At 46.4% G+C, this 6000-nt stretch overlaps 1 protein-coding gene across 2 annotated transcripts in view; it reads right to left on the reverse strand.

Annotated features, from left to right (window-relative positions):
* The window catches only part of WFS1 (wolframin ER transmembrane glycoprotein), a 33027-nt gene extending 31724 nt beyond the window's left edge, over window positions 1-1303 (reverse strand). The window contains exon 1 of one of the 2 annotated variants that reach the window (XM_058024162.1): window positions 1190-1303. The gene's annotated coding sequence lies outside the window, so the exon portion shown is untranslated. The remainder of the gene's footprint in view (window positions 1-1189) is intronic. The other variant, XM_058024164.1, reaches the window with a different exon arrangement.
* Window positions 1304-6000: the final 4697 nt, after the last annotated feature.

Below are 6000 nucleotides of genomic sequence, written 5' to 3' on the forward strand. Positions count from 1 at the left end.
GAAAAACCATACATGGCAGGGAGGCAAAGGCCTTACACGAGACGGCCTTTTAACTATAAGTCCTCTCAAAAATAAGAGGGGATCTCTGCTCTATAGTAAAAAGTTCCCTAAATAAGTAAACTTGCATAAAAATGCCTACTGGAAGTTTGGCTTTCACAAGACAAAAGTAGCAAGATATGCATGTACTACCACAGCGTAACACATAGCAATTCTTGCTCCTTAAGAACAACTTTCCTGAAGTTAAGTATTTGCAAGGAGCATTTTAGAATATTTCTGGCAGTAAACAATATTTTTTAATTCTGTATAAGCACAGAACTAATTCAGAAAACCAACCTAAAGTTGTCCTTGTAAAGATTAAAGTAGTATAGCCAAAACCACAGACACCACTTAACCAACAACTTTTTCCACTCAAAGGACGCAAAAATCACAACAGGGTGCTGAGTACTAGCAATGTCTCCACTGCCAAACATACTACTTCTAATTTAACAACTTGGCTGCAAAAATTAGGCTGCCCAAAACCAGAAAATATTTTACTGATACAACTAAATGCGCTTGTGTATTATGTTTCTACATCAAGTTATAAATAAACCAACATAGTTCAGTTCAACCTTCAAACAGTCCTCGGAAAACACAGAGATTAAAATACCTTCCCGGTAAACTAGCATGAGTATTTTTAACCATTATACAATCACAAAAGTTACTGTGCCTCCAGTTTTAACTTGACCTTAGTGCTTTGTACGAGGGCCGGCGAGCGCGGCCAGGCCGCGCCCGAGGCGCCCCGCGGGGGATGCGCGGCTCGGACGGGTCCGGCTCCTTCCAGAGCGGGCAGCGCCGGCACAGCCTCCCCAGCACAGCCGTGAGCAGGAGCTCACCTCGCCATCAGCCAGCTCGCAAAAACACTCCTGCCCCAAAAGTCACTCTGCGCTTGTCCTACAAAGGACGACACCAACTTTTCCTCCGGGCTGTTCACAAGCCAGCGGGCGCTGACTCCGCACCCACGGCGGTGACTCCGCACCCACCGCCGCCAGCCGCTCCCAGTCGGGAGCACCGGAGCTCGCTCGGCCTCGTTCCCCGGGGGTCCGCGAGTGCCCGGGCGGCCCTGCCTCTCCGGAAGGCCAGGGAGCCCCAGCGGGGGGCCGAGGCCGGCAGCTCGGGCCGTCCTGCGCGGGGTCCCGCCCCAGACGCTCACCGAGCCCGGCCGGGCGAAGTCAACACCGCACACCCCCGACAACGAACCTCCCCGCAGCTCCGGAGGCGGCCGGACGCCGACTGGGGCTCCGCCGGCAGCCCGCAGCCCTGGGGGGCGGCGCTGCCCCGCCCATCGGCCGCGGCCTCCTCCCCTCTCCGCTGCCACTCACCGCCCTCCGCCCGCGGGGAGGGCTCCGGCGAAGCCCCGCCGAGGCCGGGCGGGGCCGGCGGCAGGAGGCGGAGGCGATGGCGGCCGCGCAGGGCAGGCGGGGTGGAGCAGCGGGCGGTGACAGCGGGCGGTGACAGCGGGCGGGGGCTGACCGTCCGCACGGGGGGCCCAGGGGTGCCAGGGCGGGGCCGCTGCAAAATGGCGGTGCCGGGTGAGGCGGGCGGAGGCCGGCGGGTCCGGGGTGAGGCCGCAGCTGCGCTCCAGCGGTGCAGCGGCGGCAGTGTCGGTGTGAGCCAGCCCGGGCTGAGGGTTCAGCTCCGCTCCAGCGGTGCAGCGGCGGCAGTGTCGGTGTGAGCCAGCCCGGGCTGAGGGTTCAGCTCCGCTCCAGCGGTGCAGCGGCCGCAGGGTCGGTGTGAGCCAGCCCTGGTGCTGCACCGGACCTTCCCCGTCCTATCGTGGGGGTTCTCGGTACAGTAGCGAAGGGAATGGGAAAAAAGGGCGGTAACCCAGTAGCTGATTTTTTTCTAAATCCCCTCCAAGTTACTGTTGCTACATCTCTTAGCATTTCTGCCGCATAGGTGGAAGGCTTCTGGGCAGAAAGCGAACTGTAAACTTACGTGTAACTGTTGCTGTTGTTATGATGGTGAACTTAGCACGTTTTAGAAATATGTTTTATTTTCGAGCTCTTTAAATAAATCAAAGTCCCTATATTGTACTTTGAATAGCTTCTATTTAAAACCCCAATAAAAAAACAAGCAAAAAATTCAAAGTAGGAGCTTAAGTTTAAATTTCAGTCATTCATATAAGTTACTTTGTTGATTTTCACAAGTTCCAAGTTTGCAGGAGATCATGGGATGCTTTCATTTTTTAAAATGTCAGTTAAATTCTTTGGGTCACTGCCAGCTGAGTTCTTTTTAATCCTCACATAAGAATGTGGTCCCCAGTGTTGTTATTTCCTTGCCTTGGAAGGCATAAGAATTTTTTTTTCCTACACAAAACAAGTTTAAACAAACATGACTAAACTTCTGTTTACTTCAAAATAAATTTGAAAAAAACCCCACATTTAAGAAGATGACTTGTAGTCTGAGTGTAATGTGGTTTCATCAGGAATATGCAATGCCAGCCATGTGTTACCTGTTGTTTCCTTAGACTGACAGTATGACTTAACTCTGATATGACAAATTTCTGCAATCTGCTTCCCCTGCTGTTCACATTTCCTTCAAGATATTATTTTATACAATTGATTTGGTATTTAGTGGGTGTGCTTAAAGGATGTAACATGCTTAGGGAACAGGTGGAAATGAGGGTGGTAGCTAGAAAAGCAACTATAAAGGAAGTGTTAAATAAAGCCTCCCCTGCTGATTTCCAGCACAGGCAGAGTCACACGTGGCAGAAGCCATTGCAGTTCAAGGGTGCAATTGCCACACTGGCTACTAACCCTCCTAACAACAAGGCTTGGTGTAAAATATTCTTTGGTTGCTTATCTGTCTGATCTTACACTGAAGATGCACATTGCTGAATTTGATTAGGTCCTTATTTAAAGCCGACAAAACCTTTGCAGTAAATGAATTGTCATGCACACCTTTTATACTCACATGTGTTGTATGAATACTGTAACACTAAAGTAACACTGAGAGTAAACCAAACTCAGACATAATGACAACTTCCATTATCAATTCCACTGATTTCACTTTGGCATTACTTTATCACAAACGATGAGTTCCCATCTGGCATTATCACAGTTGCAAATTGTTGCAGTAGTTATTACAGCTGCAGAAAAGAAACATGGAAGTCCTGTAATAACAGGGCACAGCACCTGTTTCAATTTCAGTTATGACTCATGGCATCAGTAGAATGGTTGTGGTTGGAAGGGACATCCTGAGGTCAGCTGTTCTTCCCTCCTGCTCATGCAGGGCCACCTAGGGCTGGTTGCCCAGGACTGTGTCCAGATGACCTTAGGAGGATCTCTAGGGATGGAGACTCCATCACCTTCTTGGGCAACCTGTGCCAGTGCTCGGTCACCCTCCCAGTTAAAAAAGCACTTCCTGATGTTCAGAGGGAGCCTCCTGTGTTCCAGTTTGTGTTCACTCCTCTGCTCTTGTAACTAACTCGACACCATTGGAAAGATCCTGGCTCCATCCTGTTTGCATTCTCCTTTCAGGTCTTTATGTACATTGATAGATCCCTCTGAGCCTTCTCTTCTCCAGGCTGAACAGGTATTATGATCAGGTTCTTAAAAATTTTAGAATGAGATGCCCCTGCCTGAATTAAGGTGCAAATGTGACCATATGCCAAAGTCAGTAGTATGGATTTTATTTAACAGTAAATGAGAGAAAAGAGAAAGGAAGAAATAGAACAAAGAAGTGGGGGAAGAGAAAGATGATGACAGAGACAGTTTAAGTAGAAAAGACCACTACTCTGTGGATCTCAGTAGTGTCCTGTTGGTCCTGTCCTTCTGGTTTTATTGGTAGCGAGGGTTCCCTGAAAAGACAGGGTTCAATGGATTGATTTACATTTGTGCCAGGTGGGAATGCCCAGGTATCTCCCCTGAGTGGTGGGGGACAATTTTACACAGTCTCACAACAGACTCTGGATCTGTTGCATCCCTTTGCATCGCATGCAGTGCGTGCTGCAAGGCCTCAGGAATCAGTCTGGGGAGCACTTTGGGGGTCTTTGATGGATTATGACACCCCCTCAGCTGCTCCTCACATGGATGTCCCATGGATGTGGCCTTCCTGGGGTGGAGGTTTCACAGCTGAGCCAGTTTGTGTGAGGGAGGGTGGGTGTTCAGTGTCTCTGACCAGAGTTGGGCCATGCACCCAAAACCCTGATCTGCTTTGGCTGGGGGCAGTCTGAACAAGCCTGGCCTCAGCAGATGAGCCTGTGGCTGTGGCCTCCCCAGCCTGAACCCAGCCAGGAATGGTTTTCAGGACAGCTGCTGGGTTTGGTTATCTTGTGGATGTGTTCTTCTCCCTCAGCCTTGTTTGCTTTTCACTGTCACCTTATCTTATCTCAGGTTCCCTTAGGTGGCTTAACCCACAGTCCAAGGTTGCTCTCAGGAGGCGTAATCACAGTGGGGTGTGATGGTCACAGCTTCTGTATACAGTGTTCCCATAATGGGCAAAGCTCCTTCATAACAATGTTGCAGCCATTAACCAGAACATTTCAGTCTCTGACAACAGGCCCAGCTCATTTGGCTTTTCCTCATGGGAGAGATGCTCCAGTGCATTCATCATCTTAGTGGCCTTTGTTGGACTGACTCCAGTGCCTCCATGCTCCTTGCATGAAGGAGTCCAGAACTACACACTTGCTTATCTGCATGAGGTTGCTGTCAGCCCAGATTTAAAAAAAAAGGACAAAATCTAAAAGAGCAATACTTTCTCTACTAGAGAATCAATAATCCTTTTACATGTATTTTGAAGGTTTAAAGAGTGATGTTGGACTTCAGCCGAATTCTGTAAACATTTTTTACTTGAGATGATGAAATGTAATAGTAATGGCTGTCTGAACACTGGAGGTGCACTACTGAGATACAGGCTGAAATTAACAGCTTTTCCATATAATTATCACTGAGTTGTAGAAATATACTTGAGATAGCTAATAATCTGAGCAACTCTTATGTTGCCTCTGTTAAACTGCATGTAATATAAACTGACTTTTTCACATTCTGTTGTGAAGTTTGTATTTCTGTATATAGGCATGTGTTTAGTATTGAAATGTTTGTCTGTCTTCTAGAAAATGAATCTGTAACAGCAAAAGATTATGCTAAGCAACATTTAAATACATTTTTTATTAAATCCCTCAACTCAAACTGATTTACCTATATTACTGAGATGAGATAATGCTTATAGCATTGCTGGCATACAAATAGTTTCTTATCAGTCCAGAGGGAAAACTTGCCTCACTTCCTAAAAGTAAGAGAGGAAGCAGTGATCATCCAAGAAAACAGACCTGCATGAAGTGTGATTCATTCCAATGAATAGCCTTCAGCTCCATATGTTTTTCATAGTGCCTCTGAAATTAATTCCTTTAGTCCATGGTATACTCAGACACAGATTTGACATAGTTACTCTTGATGGTTTTGGAATACATTAATCCTAGCAAAAACCTTGTCAGCAGTGCTCTTGTGCCAATAAGAAGAGGTGAAAAATTCATAGAAAAATGCCATGTGCATCTTCAGTAGTTATGAAAGGAATTACATTATGGAAATGAAAATGTCTGAGTGATGCTAAGTAAACTATCCTAAAACCTGTCTCAAAAATAATCACTTCTTTTCTTGCCACGCCTTACCAATTAAGACAAGGCTGTTATTTCAAAATAATGGGTTTAGTTGTTTACTCTGTTTACCCATTTTAACAGTATAATTTAATTGATGGAAGCATTACATCACCGTAATATTAGTGCAATAAAAGCTGCAGCATCCCTCATGAGCATCTGGATAATACTGTTTCCTTAGACTAAGAACCACAAAACCAGATTTCTTTTTATGTTTTTAAAGCAGTGTATAATTTAAAGTGGGAGGTATTTTCTGTCAGAAGGAGCACAATAATTTAAGCATAGAAAAAGGACACAGAAATCAGAGAATCAACAATTTGATGGGAACAATTAAAATGTTAGTGCCATTTGGATGGACATTCAGTAGA

The sequence above is a fragment of the Melospiza georgiana genome, chromosome 5, assembly GCF_028018845.1.
Source record: "Melospiza georgiana isolate bMelGeo1 chromosome 5, bMelGeo1.pri, whole genome shotgun sequence".
Lineage (NCBI taxonomy): Eukaryota > Metazoa > Chordata > Aves > Passeriformes > Passerellidae > Melospiza > Melospiza georgiana.